This window comes from Bos javanicus, chromosome 9 (genome assembly GCF_032452875.1).
Source record: "Bos javanicus breed banteng chromosome 9, ARS-OSU_banteng_1.0, whole genome shotgun sequence".
Taxonomy (NCBI): domain Eukaryota; kingdom Metazoa; phylum Chordata; class Mammalia; order Artiodactyla; family Bovidae; genus Bos; species Bos javanicus.
In genome coordinates this window covers 76,568,905-76,588,563 of record NC_083876.1, presented here as the reverse complement: position 1 = coordinate 76,588,563, position 19,659 = coordinate 76,568,905, and the positions used below count along the sequence as shown (strand labels likewise).

Sequence of the window (19,659 nt, the reverse complement as noted above, 5' to 3'; positions counted from 1 at the left end):
CAAAGTTTTGTGTGTATATATATATATATAAACTGTATCACAACTATGGGCTTCCCTGGTAGCTCAGATGGTAAAGAATGCGCCTGCAATGCAGGAGACTGCCTGCAACACAAGAGATGCAGGTTTGATCCCTGAGTCAGGAATATCCCCTAGAGAAGGAAATGGCTAATGGCTACCCACTCCAGTAATCTTGCAGGGAAATCCCATGGACAGAGGAGCCTGGGAGCTACAGTCCATGGGGCTGCAAGAGTTGGACACAACTGAGTGACTAAATCACAATCACCACTACATCACAACTATATCTTATTTTTTTTTTAAAAAAAGGATATATTGTATAGCATGGGGGATTACAACCATTACCTTGTAATAACTTTTAATTGAGTATAATCTATAAAACTGTTGAATCACTATGCTATACACCTGAAATGAAAACATTGCAAATCAATTATACTTCAATAAAAAATTAATATAAAAAAGACTTTATAAAGCTGCAGTAATACAATAACATGGTATTAGCATAGGGACAGACAACTAATCACAGGAGCAGAAGAGAAAATCCAAAATAGCCTCATGTAAATCAGACACTTCTTAGATGACAAATCAAAGAGGAAGAGAGAGATTTTTTCATTTATAGAAAAATAGAATATCTATTTTAAAAAGAGAAAAGCAAGTGGACCCCTTTCTCATACCATACCACACACACATCAGAATCTGGAGGCTTTTTATATATAAAATCAATTACATATGGTTTGTGAGTGCCTAGAAGACAAAATTAAGAACAATGGATGAGGTCAGAGGGATGGATTTTGGCTCAGTCTAAGTAGGAAAACAATCACTTCAGCAGCATTAGCTGTCCCAGGAGATTATGTCCATTACAGAAGGCATTAAAACACAAATTGGATGACTGCTTCTCAGTGAAATTATAGCTGAGGTTCAAGCATCAGAAATGTTTAAGTTTCTAAGCAACCTCTGTTGCTATAAATACCAAGAAGAGAGGGAACAATGTGAATTTCTTTAGCCTGGAGTAGCTGAGGAAAATTTTTTGGCAAGTCAGAAAAATCTGAAAATAAGACAAACACTGGTGGTGCCTCTACACTTATTACACTTCAGTCAGATAGAAGCATATTTTAAAAATGAGTATCTCAGAAAGGCATGCACCATATTAGGAAGGGCAGCATGACATGGTGAGCACCAAATTTGGACTCCTGCTCTGATCTCCCCCAAACTGAAGCTTTTAGAGGCTTTTCTGGTGGTCAAGTGGTTAAGACTCCTTGCTTCCCATTGAAGGGGGCATGAGTTTGATTCCTGGTCTGGTAACTAAGATCCCAAGTGCCATGTGGACACAGCCAAAAGGAAAAAAAATTGAAGCTTCACAGATAATTTCATTTCTGGGCCTCAGTCTCATGTGTGAAGCAAGGCAGTGATGTGTCTTGGCAAACCACACTACAACAATGTTCAGGAAAAATCCTCATGGCAATGTGGAAAATTAATACCTCCCTCTGAATCAACATTAAATGAAAACAAATCCTTAGTTTCATAAGATGCCCAGCTGTTGTTACGTGAAATGTCTCTAAAGAGTCAACATAAGGGATTTTTATTTAGCAAGTCCTCAGAATTATTATCCTCTGTGGTAAGGGATTTGCTGAATTACAAAATGAGCATAACATTGCAGAAAGAATAGTTACTATCTCTGCTGGTGTGCTTCAATATGTGGATATAGTACATCATATGTATATATAAATACAGACTCAGATGCAAATTCCCACAGGATTATATTCATTCTCTTAGATTAATATTTTACTTCATTGACTAGTTATTTGACCGAGGGAGACAGCATGCTGGCAATCACTACTTCTTTAAATTGAATGATTTCTTTTCACAATCTAGCATTTAAAATCTCCCCAAGTAGTAGCTCCATAAGATATTAATAGGTATTTCCCAGAAAAAGAGGATATGTGGTTAATATGCCTGGAAATGATTGATGGAACAAAATTAAAATTGTTTTTTTATTATTATTATTACTATTTGCAGGACGTTTTAGAAATTTAGTACGTTGATGTCCATAGTCAGCCTCCAGGAAAAGGATATAATATGTAGCATTTCCCTTGTTCATTGTTATAGGAGCCTATCATGAAGAGTATTAGTTATCTGATGTGGGTAACATGGTAGGTATCTAGTGCTATGTAACAAATGGTCCCAAAACTTAGTTGCATTAAAAAAACATTTATGGGACTTCCCTGGTAGGTCAGTGGCTAAGAGTCTGAGTTCCCAAGGCAGGCAGCCCAGGTTCGATCCCTGGTCAGGGAATTAGATCCCACAGGCCCCAACTAAGAATTCACATGTACCAACTAAGAATATGCAAGCCACAACTAGAGTGAAGATCTTGGGTGCTGCAACCAAAACCCAGTGCAACCAAAAAATAAATAAACATATTTTTTTAAAAAAAAGCATTTATTCTGTCATAGTTTCCATGAGTCAGGGGTCAAGCATGGCTGGCTTAACTAGGTTCTCTGGTTCAGGATCTCTCACAACCCAAGTGTCAGCAGGGGCTTTTGTCATCGCAAAGCTGAACTGTGGAAGGAGCCACTTCCAAGCTTGGTAGAGGGCTGTCAGCAAGATTCAGTTCCTCACAGACTGTTGGAACAAGAGGTCCTTGTATGTTGGAGGCTCCCCTTCCAGCTGGGTTTTCCATAGCTTAGCTCACAAAATGGTAAGCAAGCTAGAGGGTAAAAGAGGGCAGGCAAGATGGAAGCCAGAGTCTGTGACAAAATCCCAGAACTAATCTCAGAAGTAATACACCATCATTTTTGATTAGTCAGAGCAGGGGTCAGTAAACATGGTCAGCAGGGCGTATTTGGCCTACAGCCTATTTTTGTAGTTTTATTGGAAGACAGCTAATCACATTTATTTACATATCAGCTCTGGTGGCTTTTGTAGTATAACAACAGAATTGAGTATTTGGGAAAGAAACGATGTGGCCCGCAGAGCTAAAAATATTTACTACCAGGCCCTTTACAGAAAAAGTTTAGCAACACCTGCATTAGAAACAATTCTAGCTCACACTTGAGGGGAGGAGTTTCACAAGGACAGGAATACCAGGAGGCTGGGGTTGTAGGGAGTCATTTTAGAAGCTGCCTATCACATAGTGCCTGCCAACAGGTAGAAAGTGTGAGTTGCTCAGTCATGTCTGACTTTCACAACCCCATGGACTGTAACCCACTAGGTTCTTCTGTCCATGGAATTCTCCAGGCAAGAATACTGGAGTGGGTTGCTCTTTCTGACTTCAGGGGATCTTCCCAACCCAGGGATCGAACCCACGTCCCTTATGTCTTCTGCATTGGCAAGCGGGTTCTTTACAACTACCACCACCTGGGAAGCCTGCCAACTGTTAGGGACTTGATAAGTACTTGCTGAGTGAGTAAATGAGTAATTCTACCACATCTACCAATTTTCTAAAAGTTGCTAACCAAGAAAAAGCCCAATTCCTTCACTGATTATTAACGTCTGACAATTGCATTCCAGTCTATCTTAGTTTGCCGATTCCTAGAATGTCGATGTTCACTCTTGTCATCTCCTGTTTGACCACTTCCAATTTACCTTGACTCATGGACCTAACATTCCAGGTTCCTATGCAATATTGCTCTTGACAGCATCGGACCTTGCTTCTATCACCAGTCACATCCACAACTGGGTGTTGTTTTTGCCTTGATTCAATCCCTTCATTCTTTCTGGAGTTATTTCTCCACTGTCTCCAGTAGCATACTGGGCACCTGGGGAGTTCATCTTTTAGTGTCCTATCTTTTTGCCTTTTCATACTGTTCATGGGGTTCTCAAGGCAAGAATAATGAAGTGGTTTGCCATTCCCTTCTCCAGTGAACCACATTCTGTCGGACCTCTCCACCATGACCTGTCCATCTTGGGTGGCACCACACGGCATGGCTTAGTTTCATTTTGTTAGACAAGGCTGTGGTCCGTGTGATCAGATTGGCTAGTTGTCTGTGATTGTGGTTTCACTCTGTCTGCCCTCTGATGCCCTCTCTCAGTGCCTACCGTCTTACTTAGGTTTCTCTTACCTTGGACGTGGTGTATCTCTTCACGCTGCTCCAGCAAAGTGTAGCCACTGCCCCTGACCTTGGGCACAGGGTAGCTCCTCTTGGAGGAATCCCTTAGAAGAAATGGAGTAGCCATCATAGTCAACAAAAGAGTCTGAAATGCAGTACTTGGATGCAATCTCAAAAATGACAGAATGATATCTGTTTGTTTCCAAGTCAAACCATTCAATATCATGGTAATCCAAGTCTATGCCCTGACCAGAAACGCTGAAGAAGCTGAACAGTTCTATGAAGACTACAAGACTTTCTAGAACTAACACCCAAAAAAGATGTCCTTTTCATTATAGGGGACTGGAATGCAAAAGTAGGAAGTCAAGAAACACCTAGAGTAACAGGCAAATTTGGCCTTGGAGTACAGAATGAAGCAGGGCAAAGGCTAATAGAGTTTTGCTAAGAGAACACATCAGTCATTGCAAACACCCTCTTCCAACAACACAAGAGAAGACTCTACACATGGACATCACCAGATGGCCGAAATCAGATTGATTATATTCTTTGCAGCCAAAGATGGAAAAGCTCTATACAGTCAGCAAATACAAGACTGGGAGCTGACTGTGGCTCAGATCATGAACTCCTTATTGCCAAATTCAGACTGAAATTGAAGAAAGTGGAGAAAACCACTAGACCATTCAGGTATGACCTAAATCAAATCCCTTATGACTATACAGTGGAAGTGAGAAATAGATTTAAAGGACTAGATCTGATAGACAGAGTGCCTAATGAACTATGGATGGAGGTTCGTGACATTGTACAGGAGACAGGAATCAAGACCATCCTCAAGAAAAAGAAATGCAAAAAAGCAAAATGGTTGTCTGAGGAGGCCTTACAAATAGCTGTGAAAAGATGAGAAGTGAAAAGCAAAGGAGAAAAGGAAAGATATACCCATTTGAATGCAGAGTTCCAAAGAATAGCAAGGAGAGATAAGAAAGCCTTCCTTAGTGATCAATGGAAAGAAAGAGAGGAAAACAATAGAATGGGAAAGACTAGGGATCTCTTCAAGAAAATCAGATACCAAGGGAACATTTCATGCAAAGATGGGCTCGATAAAGGACAGAAATGGTAGGGACCTAACAGAAGCAGAAGATATTAAGAAGAGGTGGCAAGAATACACAGAACTGTACAGAAAAGATCTTCACGACCCAGATAATCACGATGGTGTGATCACTCAACTAGAGCCAGACATCCTGGAATGTAAAGTCAAGTGGGCCTTAGGAAGCATCACTATGAACAAAGCTAGTGGAGGTGATGGAATTCCAGCTGAGTTATTTCAAATCCTGAAAGACGATGCTGTGAAAGTGCTGTACTTCAATATGCCAGCAAATTTGGAAAACTCAGCAGTGGCCACAGGACTGGAAAAGGTCAGTTTTCATTCCAATCCCAAAGAAAGGCAATGCCAACGAATGCTCAAACTACCACACAATTGCACTCATCTCACATGCTAGCAAAGTAACGCTCAAAATTCTCCAAGCCAGGCTTCAGCAATATGTGAACCGTGAATTTCCCAATGTTCAAGCTGGTTTTAGAAAAGGGAGAGGAACCAGAGATCAAATTGCCAACATCCTCTGGATCATGGAAAAAGAAAGAGAGTTCCAGAAAAACATCTATTTCTGCTTTATTGACTATGCCAAAGCCTTTGACTGTGTGGATCACAATAAACTGTGGAAGATTCTGAAAGAGATGGGAATACCAGACCACCTGACCTGCCTCCTGAGAAATATATATGCAGGTCAGGAAGCAACAGTTAGAACTAGACATGGAACAACAGACTGGTTCCAAATAGGAAAAGGAGTACGTCAAGGCTGTATATTGTCACCCTGCTTATTTAACTTATATGCAGAGTACATCATGAGAAATGCTGGGCTGGAGGAAACACAAACTGGAATCAAGACTGCCAGGAGAAATATCAATAACCTCAGATATGCAGACACCACCACCCTTATGGCAGAAAGTGAAGAAATAAAGAGCCTCTTGATGAAAGTGAAAAAGGAGAGCAAAAAAGTTGGCTTAAAGCTCAACATTCAGAAAGTGAAGATCATGGCATCCGGTCCCATCACTTCGTGGGAAATAGATGGGGAAACAGTGGAAACAGTGTCAGACTTTATTTTTCTGGGCTTCAAAATCACTGCAGATGGTGATTGCAGCCATGAAATTAAAAGACGCTTACTTCTTGGAATGAAAGTTATGACCAACCTAGATAGCATATTCAAAAGCAGAGACATTGTCAACAAAGGTCCGTCTAGTCAAGGCTATGGTTTTTCCAGTGGTCATGTATGGATGTGAGAGTTGGACCATAAAGAAAGCTGAGCACTGAAGAATTGATGCTTTTGAACTGTGGTGTTGGAGAAGACTCTTGAGAGTCCCTTGGACTGCAAGGAGATCCAACCAGTCTATCCTAAAGGAGATCAGTCCTGAATATTCATTGGAAGGACTGATGCTGAAGCTGAAACTCCAATACTTTGGCCACCTAATGCGAAGAGCTGACTCATTTGAAAAGATCCTGATGCTGGGAAAGATTGAGGGCTGGAGAAGGGGACGACAGAGGATGAGATGGCTGGATGGCATCACCGACTCGATGGATCTGGGTTTGGGTGGACTCCGGGAGTTGGTGATGGACAGGAGGCCTGGCGTGCTGTGATTCATGGGGTCCCAAAGAGTCGGACAGGACTGAGTGACTGAACTGAGTCTGTACCTCTTCTTGTGTGTAACTGGATCCAACAAACATAATAAGTAACAAAACCAAAGTGGGGAGGGGAACATGTCATAAATACTGTATTTACTATCCTTTTTTCGAACAGCTACTCTGGCACGGTGCTACTCACTCTTTCCTACACATAAGCTCATATATTTCTCATATTCACCTTGAGAGTTTGATTACAGACAAGAAGAACAGGGTAAAGAAAATCATCTATGGACACACAGGCAGTAATTGGCTATCAAATTTAAAGATTATACTGGATTTTTCCTAATATGTGAGTGTAACTTTAATTTGATATATGACCACTATGGGTTAATTTGGAAACATACTTTCTATTCCGTGACTGACTATTCTTTATAACTGACATATCTATTAGAAACTTAGCAATTGACACTGGTACCTCCATGCTTAGTGAAAGAAAAGGGGGTGATTCATATGATAATCAAAGTCAGATTAAAGGGTGAAAGGGCTGGACAATCACCAGTCCATACAGAGAGCTATAAATCATCACTGGGCTAAATCAGAACCATGTTGTCTTAACTATGTTTCCACAGGTGACTGATTACACAGTTGGAGGAATGTCAATTACTCTGGTTCTGCTCCACAGGACAAGACACTGACTTGGAGTGGAAACTGGAAACAAAACATTGTTCCCTGGCACAGAGGTACCTACATTTGAGTACTTTGTCAATTCACACTGCAAGTTGTACAATGACTCATTTATTATCTAAATTTTGATTCTTTAAATATGCCTCCTCTTGGGTTGTATGGTTCTAAAGACTGCAAAAAGAACAGGTGTAGAGAAAGAGTGTGATTCATGAAAAAATAGAAATGAAAGATAATTCTAGTTAAATGTCCAATATGCAGGGCATGTAAAAACGACACTTGAATGTCAACTTGTATATAATTTTTATTAAATGCACAAATAAATGATGAAAATAACAGCATGTTTTGAGGAAATCTGCCCTATTAATAGCATAGAAGGGGATAGGAAATACCATACTTGTGAGCCAAAACTGCTGCTGCTCAGTGGCTTCAGTAGTGTCCTATGCTTTTCGACCCTATAGACTGCAGCCTGCCAGGCGCCTCTGTCCATGGGATCCTCCAGCAAGAATACTGGAGTGGGTTGCCATGGACTCCCCTCCAGGGGATTTTCCCAACTCAGGGATTAAACCCACGTCTCTTGAGTTGCAGGCAGATTCTTTACCCCTGAGCCACCGGGGAAACCCATGAGCCCAAACTGGACATATTCAAATGATGAATTTGCTCACTGATAGAGAAGTTTACAGTTATAAACATTAAAATTATAACAAGCGACTGTACTATTTAAATTCATTTGAGAAAAAAAACAAACAATTATTGTTGTTCTAAAACTTTCACGTCTCAAGCCTTACTTTCTTTCATGGAAATAATGGTTTTTGGAGCACGATTTTTGAGGTTCTTATGGTGCACAAAGGTCAAGATGGGCTTGAAAACAATTACACGGGTTGAGCTGCACTTGAATACAAGCGATGTCTGGATATTCTGTTCTGGTATATGGCAAGATTTATTAATAAGTACAGCATACGTATTTTTAAAAGGATAAATATTAAGTACCATGATTTGATCCTATTGACCTATTTACGAATATAATCTTATTCATCAAATCTCAGCATATTAACTTTTCAAAACTATGCAGTTCTAACCATGAACTGTACTCGCAGGTTCTTTGTGTTTCTCCTTTGCTACCCCACGCCCACCCCTTCCACTCTCCACATTTCTGACTCCGCGGAAGGAAGAGGGCGAGAACTAGCCAACAAAGGGTAGGAGTCGTTGTGAGTGAGTTCAGAATCCTACGAAAATCAGTGTTTTCCGAAGTGCTAAAGAACGTGACTTCATCTCTACCCCCAAATGCGTGCTCTGCAGAAGCTAAGAGTTTACTGACAACGGCCCAGTTCAAACCTGACCCTAGGCAGGGATAGTTTCATTCCTCCCAAGCGCCACTTCTGGGCGCTGGTTCCCCAAGGCCACGGAAGGGGAGCCCAGAGAGGGCGCAGCTTAGGGTCTTCCCGAGGCTGCATCGGGAACTTAACCGCCCAGGCGCTGAACCCCGACGGCCCCAAGCAAAAGCTATGCGGCACGGAAGGCAAGGGCTTTACCTCCAGGCGGTGGCGGAAAGACCCGGCCTCTGGCGGTTGCCTCCTCTTTGGATCGCGTGGAGGGGCGAGAGCAGGACGCCGGCCGCAGCCCGGGGAAGGGGCGGGGGCCGGCAGCGCGCCGTTTCCATAGAGTCCCAACAACACGGCCCCGCCCCGTCCCGCAGGCGGCCCGGCAGCACTGGTATCGGGACCGGGTGGCCAGCTGTCCCTGCTGGGGAACTAGAAGCCGGGCGAACAACACCCCCATCATCAGGGCTGCACCGGATTCTGGCCAGGTCGGCGATCCTGCTCCTTTGTCACTCTCCAGGGAATTTGTGACAGGATCCCAGGAATCGCTATAGTCCTAGAAGCCCCTGAAGACGAAGAGCAGAGGAGCCAAACCCCAACAGGAGACTTGGATATTGAACCCATGTTTGCTTGGTCTCCAAGAAAGTCAGTAACTTTAAGGCTGTGTGATGCAAACGGTGGGATTTCTTAATCTTCAGCAAATCGTCCTATTATTTTAATACCTATTGCCAATTTTCACATTATACAAGAGATACCAAAGCCTGAACAATATCCTTCTTGATAAATTTTTATTGATTCTGGTCAAAATGCCTTTAAGTATTTATTGTGAAGCTTTTTTTTTAATATGTAGATGAACAGTTACCACCAAGGAAAGATGTTCACATGAAAACTATGTTAGAAAACTATATGAATTGTGCCACCTAATTTTTGTAATTTTTCGAGTCCCCTGGTGGCTCAGATGGTAGAGAATCTGCCTGCCATCTGGGAGACCTGAGTTGGCTCCCTGGGTCGGGAAGATCCCAGGGAGAAGGGAATGGCTACCCACTCCAGTATTCTTCCCTGGAGAATTTCACTGACAGAGAAGTCTGACGGGCTACAGTCCATGGGATCGCAAAGAGTCGGATACTACTGGGGGACTACATTTTCTTTCACTTTAATTTTTGTAAATAAATGTTTAAGAACTCTGGAAGTGTGTGCTGCTGCTGCTGCTGCTAAGTCGCTTCAGTCGTGTTCGACTCTGTGCGACCCAATAGACGGCAGCCCACCAGACTCCCCCGTCCCTGGGATTCTCCAGGCAAGAACACTGGAGTGGGTTGCCATTTCCTTCCCCTATGCAGGAAAGTGAAAGTGAAGAGTGAAAGTGAAGTCGCTCAGTCGTTCCTGACTCGCAGCGACCCCATGGACCGCAGCCCACCAGGCTCCTCCGTCCATGGGATTTTCCAGGCAAGAGTACTGGAGTGGGTTGCCATTGCCTTCTCCGGGAAGTATGTGAACAAATGTTAAATGGTTTGCTCTGGTAGTACTTTAAAAAAATCCAATTTTAAGTAAAAATTTTCTACAGTAAACATGTGTGTTAAGTCGCTTCAGTTGTGTCTGACTCTATGAGACCCTATGGACTGTAGCCCACCAGGCTCCTCAGTCCAAGGGATTCTCCAGGCAAGGATACTGAAGTGGGTTACCATTTCCTTCTCCAGCCGCCAAGAGATTGAACCTTTGTCTCTTGCATCTCCTGCTTCTCTAGGACCGCCTGCATTGGCAGCCCAGGTTCTTTACCACTAGCGCCACCTGGGAAAGTAAATACTAACATCTGTATAATAAATTTTATAATTAGGTTTTGTTCTAATCCAAGTACCTCATGTTTTTTTCCTGTTGTCTTTTAACATGTTTAAGTTGTGTGAAAGGATACAAATTAGATAAACTAAAAATCTGTCACCTGAGACCCACATGGAGTTCCTTGACACAAAGGACCAATGAACCAACTGAACAAACAAGGTCAATCTACTGCTCTGTCACTAAGCCACAGGAAACAGCTTTTTCTTTACTCTGTCTCAGGACTCATCCAAGAAAAACATGTCAAATGACAGAGTTTCCTTTTGCTCTGTCAGACCTAGGATGCTCTTGCCCCTGGAATCCCTATCCGCTAATCCCAACAGAAAAGTTTTGAAGGTTGCATTTAATGCTCTGGTGACTTTCTCATTTTTAAAAGGGGTATTAAAAAGCTGATTAGATAAACTGACCAAAATTCTTTCAACTCAGAATGCCAAAATTTACTGAAATTTAGATTTTTTAAAAATAGTGTCCAGTGGGTCCCTGCCCTCCCCCGTCTCCATTTAGGTGCTTGTTTCTGTGGCCTGGAGACTAGGTGGAAGAAGCATGGGCCTATTTTACAAGGTGAAGGCAAGTGAGCTACAAGTGAATAAACAAAATGTGGCATATCAATACAATAGAACATGATTCAGCCAGGAAAAGAAGTATTGATACATGCTACAGCATGGATGAAACTTGAAATCTTGAAAACATTATAGGAGTTAAAGAAACCAGTCACAAAAGCTGTGTATGGTATAATTCCATTGATAGAAAATGTCCAGAATTGGCAAATCCATGGAAACAAAAAGTAGATTACTGTTGCCAAGTGCTGAAGGGTTTGGGAGATAGGGAGTGACTGCTAATGAGTTTCTTTCTGAGGTGATGAAAATGTTCTAGCTAGAATTAAATCATGGTGATGGATGCACAACTCTGAATCTACTAAAAACCACTGAATTATACACTTTAAAAAGGGAAAATTTTTATGGCATATGAATTATTTCAATCAGTTCAGTTCAGTCACTCAGTTGTGTCCAACTCTTTGTGACCCTATGAACCACAACACACCAGGCCTCCCTGTCCATCACCAACTCCTGGAGTCCACCCAAACCCATGTCTGTCGAGTCGGTAATGCCATCCAACCATCTCATCCTGTCTTCCCCTTCTCCTCCTGCCCTCAATCTTTCCCAGCATCAGGGTCTTTTCAAATGAGTCAGTTCTTCGCATCAGGTGGCCAAAGTATTGGAGTTTCAGCTTCAACATCAGTCCTTCCAATGAACACTCAGGACTGATCTCCTTTAGGATGGACTGGTTGTATCTCCTTGCAGTCCAAGGGACTCTCAAGAGTCTTCTCCAACACCACAGTTCAAAAGCATCAATTCTTCAGTGCTTAGCTTTCTTTATAGTCCAACTCTCACATCCATATATGACCACTGGAAAAACCATAGTCTTGACGGACATTTGTTGGCAATGTAATGTCTCTGCTTTTTAATATGCTGTCTAGGTTGGTCATAACTTTCCTTCCAAGGAGTAACCATCTTTTAATTTCATGGCTGCAGTCACCATCTGCAGTGATTTTGGAGCCCAGAAAAATAAAGTCAGCCACTGTGTCTACTGTTTCCCCATCTATTTCCCATGAAGTGATGGGACCTGGAGACTAGGATCTTAGTTTTCTGAATGTTGAGCTTTAAGTTTTCTGAATGATCTTAGTTTTCTGAATGTTGAGCTTTAAGCCAACTTTTTCACTCTCCTCTTTCACTTTCATCAAGAGGCTCTTTAGGTCTTCTTCACTTTCTGCCATAAGGGTGGTGGTGTCTGCATATCTGAGGTTATTGATATTTCTCCTGGCAATCTTGATTCCAGTTTGTGCTTCCTCCAGCCCAGCATTTCTCATGATGTACTCTGCATATAAGTTAAATAAGCAGAGTGACAATATACAGCCTTGATGTACTCCTTTTCCTATTTGGAACCAGTCTGTTGTTCCATGTCCAGTTCTAACTGTTGCTTCCTGACCTGCATACAGGTTTCTCAAGAGGCAGGTCAGGTGGTCTGGTATTCCCATCTCTTTCAGAATCTTCCACAGTTTATTGTGATCCACACAGTCAGAGGCTTTGGCATAGTCAATAAAGCAGAAATAGATGTTTTTCTGGAACTCTCTTGCTTTTTTGATGATCCAGTGGATGCTGGCAATTTGATCTCTGGTTCCTCTCCCTTTTCTAAAACCAACTTGAGTATGGCAAAACCAATACAGTATTGTAAAGTAAAAAATAATAATAATAATAAAATAATAAATAAATAAAACCAGCTTGAACATCTGGAAGTTCATGGTTCACATATTGTTTAAAAGCTAATGTTAATATTAATAAGTACTGACTGCTGAACATTACTGGTGTCAACTATTGTGCTAAAGATCTTATATGTACATGTTTTACTTCCTCAGTACAGTCATTACAAGCTGGTTATTAACCACATTTTTCTAGGTTAAAAAAAACACAAACTGAGTAAACACACATGAACCTAAAGCTAAGGGGCAGAATGGAGATTCAAACCAAGGTCTAAGTAAGATCAAAGCCTAGGCTCCTTTTCACTATATCAATATTTAAATGTGCACAAGGTACAAGGTTTGCAAGAAAGGTACAGAACCTCAATTTTCTAAATACAGTTTACCCTTTGAGGATTGAGCCAGCCCTTGTATTCCCAGACTGAAGACTGTAAGTTTATCTAAAACAGAGAGACTGTTTTTAATTTAAAACAATCACTTTATTAAAAATAGCAAATTTCACAAATATTCATTCAACATTTTGTTGTCACTGGCCACTGGAAAACACACCAGGTGTGTGTACTGATTGTCTAATGTAAACTGAAGCTGGGCTGCCACAAAAAGCCTGTGCATCATCAACTTATCAACAGTGGAATAAGTCTGATGAGCTCAGGAAGGATAAATCCTTCAGCCCCATCAACATTTAGCACAGTGCATTTCAAGTATAAACCCGTAAGGCAACAATATTAAGCATAGCAGCAAAAGCTCTGTATCACATTTCCTGATTAAGCCTTCAACAAGGCCTAGACCTCCAGTTAGGTGAATTATGGCAAGTCAAGTTTACTAAAAGCAGCATGTGAAAGCAATCACTGTATTTGCACTTTAATTACTTTAATTCCTTATTGTGGAAGATGATTCTGCTACTGGATTCAGCTGGAAAAGTAAATAGTGCTGCTTTTCTTCAAACCACGAGACAGCAACTGAATTTTATTTTAGCTGGTGGAAGTATTTGGAACATCTTGTGCATCTGCCAAATGGAGTTTCTGTCTGAAGTCATCAGTTAAGAACATTTTCATTCTCTAATGAGTACTTCTTTTACATTTCTGGAAATTACATTCAAGAGCTAAGAGACAGAGGTATTAGAAAAAGAAATATGTTTAAAGAGAAAGTGCCTATGCTGTTATTGAGAAACTTGGATGTGGTTAAGACGGTCTTTAAATGTAGTGAAGTATTTTACTATGTCTAGAATTTGAAGACTTAAAGTCACTGATTCAAGACTGTGTTCCTGGTTCTAACAGAGTACAAAATGACTTTAATGCAGCAAGAATCATCTTCATGGTAAATATGAAAATATGAAAACTTACTGGATTAACAAAATTCACTTGAGAAGACAACACCACTTTATGATCCTTGGGAAGATAATTTCTTTTTGAAAGTCCAAAAGAATAAAATAGAAGAAAATCATCATAGTTCTAAAACCTTTCCTATAATCCTCTGAACTATTCTTCAAGAAGACTGGAAATAGGATAGAATTCCTGCAAAGTTTATTCCCTATCCTTCTAATCACTGCCTTTCATTTTCCTCTTTCACCTATATGATCCACTTACCACCTGTTTTTCAAGACCCAGTTCAAACAATGATCTAGATATACCGGGGACAACTAAATGCTAGCAATACATGTGTAGCAGATGTTTGCAAAAAATGTACAGACATGAGCTCTGCTGTCAAAGATATTCTCGTTCGGTTGGAAGCTTGAAATTTAACACATATAAGATGAAACAAGGCAGAATGCTAGTCTGAGGTACAAACAAAATGCTTTATGAATGTGGTCAGCTTGAGTGTTATTTGATAAGGAGAAAGGGTAGGCCAGAGTAACTCTAGGTAGAAAGTACAACCTGAACAAAGGCATTAAGGTGAGCATAAATTTGAGCATCCAGAGAATCAACTTGATGGGAATGAAAAATAATGAAAAACATAACAGGACGAATATGTTGCGATCAAATTATTGAGAGCCTTTAAAAAGTCTGACACAGTGAAAAACTTGGTAAGAAACAGGAATGGCAAGATAAAAGTGATGTTTTAGGAAGAATAACTTAGTGGCAATGTCTAAAGTCTACAGCGGTACTGTCCAGCAGAAATATAATGAAAGCAACAGATACAGTTTTAAAATATACTTATTTATACTAATAATTAGAAAATTATCATTTCACGAGTAATCTTTATAAAAACATTAAGATACTTTACATTCTTCTTTTCAGTCTAAATCTTTGAAAGTAGGTGTGCACATTATACTTATAGCATATTTCAATCCATATTGGACACAATTCATGTGCTCAGTAGATAACCTGGCTAGTGGTTGTCATATTCAACAGTGCAACTCTAGAGTTTCCAGAGAACAGAAATTTGAAATATTATAGAATCAGGTGATGAGGGTAGAGAATGAAAGAATATAAAACAGAACTGATAATGCCTGACAACTAACTGTAATTAAGAGAGAGCAAGTAATTTCATGTCCCTGTCCAGTTAAATGGCAGACAGTGCCATGACTGATTAGCAATATCTGCTATAGTAATAGAAAGGATTTTTAAATAATCTTGAACATTAAAAAAATAGGGGCACTGATAACAGGGCTATGTTTGACCACTTATCATCATTCTTAGCAGGCAGAGACTTTTCTACTTGTTCTGTCAGGGACTGTAGCCTTTTCTAAGGCTCTCTAAATAACTAATAAAAATTATTCAATCCTATCTATTGCTCAGCAGATAATAAACTGCTCTTTCTTCTGTATGTAGATTCCAGAAAACACTGCTCACAGATATCCAGGGATATATTTCAATTACCTAAAATCTTTGGGAAGATATTTTAATTATTTTTTTCATAATATATATGGGGGAAAGAAATATATAAAAATTATTTTCTTCCCTCTCCTTCTCTCTTTTCCAAAGCCCAATACCCTGTAGATTAGAAACCAGTTTTTCTATGTCATGTCCAAATCCCAATACTTTTTTTTCAAATGTGTCCTAAGTTTAGCTTAACAACTGGAACCTAATATAAAGGATAAAAAGAACACTGCATTGCACCCACCTTCCCCTATTTAATGCCCCAAAATAGTTGAATGTACCTCATTCTGGTGCTCCTAAAAGTTGTAACAATGAAACATCATTTCACACCTCACTTTGAGAACCATCTCTAATGGGTGACCCATACTTAAGACTAACCAACTTCTGTCTCCCCCATTCAGCTCGGCCTCATACTCAAAAGCAGAGACATTACTTTGCCAACAAAGGTTTGTCTAGTCAAGGCTATGGTTTTTCCTGTGGTCATGTATGGATGTGAGAGTTGGACTGTGAAGAAGGCTGAAGGCTGAAGAATTGATGCTTTTGAACTGTGGTGTTGGAGAAGACTCTTGAGAGTCCCTTGGACTGCAAGGAGATCCAACCAGTCCATTCTGAAGGAGATCAGCCCTGGGATTTCTTTGGAAGGAATGATGCTAAAGCTGAAACTCCAGTACTTTGGCCACCTGATGCAAAGAGTTGACTCATTGGAAAAGACTCTGAAGCTGGGAGGGATTGGGGGCAAGAGGAGAAGGGGATGACAGAGGATGAGATGGCTGGATGGCATCACTGACTCGATGGACATGAGTCTGAGTGAACTCCAGGAGTTGGAGATGGACAGGGAGGCCTGGCGTGCTGCAATTCATGGGGTCGCAAAGAGTCAGACACAACTGAGCGACTGATCTGATCTGATCTGAAGGGGTGACCAGTCACTTTAAGGTAGAAGTAGTATGCATTCTGCCAATGAGACCCACTGGTTTTGAGTCTTTAACTGTAGTTGTCTCTCTCTGGTTTTGTCATTCATGAGTTGGGCTCAGGGTTACCCAAATGTCCAAGTGTACATGCTCAGGGAGGCACTCAGATGTCCAAGACGATCTGCTTATTTAACTTATATGCAGAGTACATCATGTGAAATACCAGGCTGCATGAATCACAAGCTGCAATCAAGACTTCTGGGAGAAATATCAACAACCTCAGATATGTAGATGATACCACTCCAATGGCAGAAAGCAAAGAGGAACTAAAGAACCTCTTGATGAGGGTGAAAGAGGAGAGTGAAAAAGGTGGCTTGAAACTCATCCAAAAAACTAAGATCACGGCATCTGGTCCCTTCACTTCATGGAAAACAGATGGGGAAAAAAGTAGAAAGAGTGATAGATTTTACCTTTTTGGGCTGCAAAATCACTGAGGACAGTGACTGCAGCCATGAAATTAAAAGAAGGAAGGAAAGCTATGACAAACCTTAGACAGTATATTAAAAAGCAGAGCCATCATTTTGCCTACCAAGGTCCGTATAGTCAAAGCTATGGTTTTCCTAGTAGCCATGTACAGATGTGAGAGTTGGACCATAAGGAAGGATGAGCACTGAAGAATTCATGCTTTTGAATTGTGGTGCTGGAGAAGACTCTTGAGAGTTCCTTGGACAGCAAGGAGATCAAACCAGTTAATCCTAAAGGAAATCAATCCTGAATATTAATTGGAAGGACTGATGCTGAAGCTGAAGCTCCAATACTTTGGCCACCTGATTTGAAGAGTCAACTCATTAAAAAGACCCTGATGCTGGGAAAGATTGAAGACAGGAGGAGAAGGGGACAACAGAGGATAAGAATGTGGGACTGCATCACTGACTCAATGGACATGAGTTTGAGCAAACTCTGAGAGATAGCGAAGGACAAGGAAGCCTGGCATGCTGCAGTCCATGGGATCGCAAAGAGTCTGACATGACTTAGTGACTGAACAAAAACAACTGATTATAGAGAGGAAAATTAGGAGGGGGAAGTATGATTACAGAGAGAACATTTATTAATGATGAGGAAACTAAGGTTGCCAGGCTTTGCTCAAGTTTACGGCTGCTTACCAAGATCTGAAACCAGGCAATCCAAAGCCCATGTTCTTGTACTCTACCACCATGCCTTGTTTAAATGTGGGGGTTGAACTGAGGAAGTTGGTGAGACAAATAAGTCTAAATATTTAACAAAAACTCAGATAAGAGGATAGGAATTATGTGTCATAAGCATATAAGAAAGAATATAAAGCATAGAATATGAAGCTTAAAACAAATATAAAAGGGACTTCCCTGGTGGTCCAGTGGCTAAAACTCCACACTTCCAACGCAGGGACCTGGGTTCAATCCCTGGTCAGGAAACTAGATCCCACATGTTGCAACTAAGACCCAGGGCAGCCAAATAAATAAATAGATAAAAATATTTTTATAAAAAGAATATAAAAAAAGAACTAGGAACTATCCCTTGAGAAACACCTCCTAATTAACTCATATCTTACCACTGTATTAAAGTCTTTCTTGACAATGATATCTCACATCCATATCTCCCTACAGTTTATGTGGCTTCTTAAAAGTGTATTTTCTTCATCTGTAAAATGAAGGGTAGAACCACCTACTTTCATGGGGAGGACCAAATGAGATAATGCATGTAAAATGCTTCATATAATACTTGGCGAATAATAGGTATTCAATAAAGGTTAGATATTAGTTACTACTACTGGATTTATATATATATCTTCCTATTTCTTCATTGTTGTTATTGTACAATTTAGCAGTTAGAAATAGTATATTTTATAGCAATAATAGCAAAATATTTTTAAAATATATAGTCTATAACATATAGTTTGGAAATTTTCATATACACATCATTACATGTAGCAATTATCTCAAATTACAGAGGACACTCTAAGATGTTAAACAATCTACCAAAATTTACATTAGCAAAATGTGGAATCAAATTTTGAAAATCAAATCTCTTGACTCTATAACCAGTATCCTTACCAGTATCTCATTATTTGGTTCAAAGAGATGCCTTACTTCTAAAATTATTCTATATAGACGGGATCATTTTTTTTTATTCTTACATACCTCATATTGTGCCTATCACTACATTCAAAAATACATTTTAAAAAGTTCTTGAAATAAATGCTCTAAATTGGAATGTCAAAACATGAATATTTTACATGTGCCTGGGTGATTTCCTTTAAGTTAACCCCATAATACACCTTTTTTAATGCATCTAATTCTAATATTAAATTTAGTGTAGTCTATTATGTCCACCATCCAACTTCCATTTACCTTAAGAATCTAAGATTCAAAATAATGTATATGGCAACTAGGCTAATTCTTAATTCTTTTGATTAAAATATTTAAAATTTTGTTTTAAAATTCTAAAAACAACACAAAGTAAGGCACAAATGAGAGAAAAACAAATTTTAAGCATACAAAACAATTAGGAAATTCCATTTAGAAACCAAAAGGAAAAAGAAATGGCCCCAGTAAATAATAGTAGGTTTCTTCACTTGATTAGTACTATTCACCAAAAATTACAATCTATAAACTTTTCACTGCTGATACTAAGCAAAGGATACATGGAAGAATTCAATTCTTCTAGCTGTAAACACAAAGCAACAAATTTAATTTTCATTTTTATAACATAAATATCATAAGTAGATAACTGTTAATCAGATATTAAATAAATTATTTCTCATTTAAACTTTCTTTAAATAAAAAAGCAAAGTATTAAAGAACTTTCCAAAACGTTTTAGACTGAGAAAATCACTTAAAATAATAATAAAGTAGCTTTAGTATTTATGAAATAAGAATATGAGAAAAGAGTTAAAACCATATGATAAAAAAAGAAGCTTTATAAGTATTCTTAAAACCATTCTTAACTATAATCATCTCTGATAGGTTTTAAAAGAAAAAAGTTGCCATTTTAATGATCAAAATCTTTAAAAACTTTATGGATTACAAAAAGATTTCACATGATACTCAGCTTTTAGTAGCAAGTAGAATTAACCATCC

At 39.7% G+C, this 19,659-nt stretch overlaps 1 protein-coding gene across 5 annotated transcripts in view; it reads right to left on the bottom strand.

Moving 5' to 3' along the window:
• ECT2L (epithelial cell transforming 2 like) overlaps window positions 1–19,217 on the bottom strand; it is an 89,833-nt gene extending 70,616 nt beyond the window's left edge. For 3 of the 5 annotated variants that reach the window (XM_061428127.1, XM_061428124.1, XM_061428128.1), the window contains exons 1-2: window positions 8,946–13,778; window positions 4,074–4,165 (exon numbers count right to left, since the gene is read on the bottom strand). The gene's annotated coding sequence lies outside the window, so the exon portion shown is untranslated. Of the gene's footprint in view, window positions 1–4,073; window positions 4,166–8,945; window positions 13,779–18,131 lie in introns of those variants that run through there. The other 2 variants (XM_061428125.1, XM_061428126.1) reach the window with 2 other exon arrangements.
• Window positions 19,218–19,659: the final 442 nt, after the last annotated feature.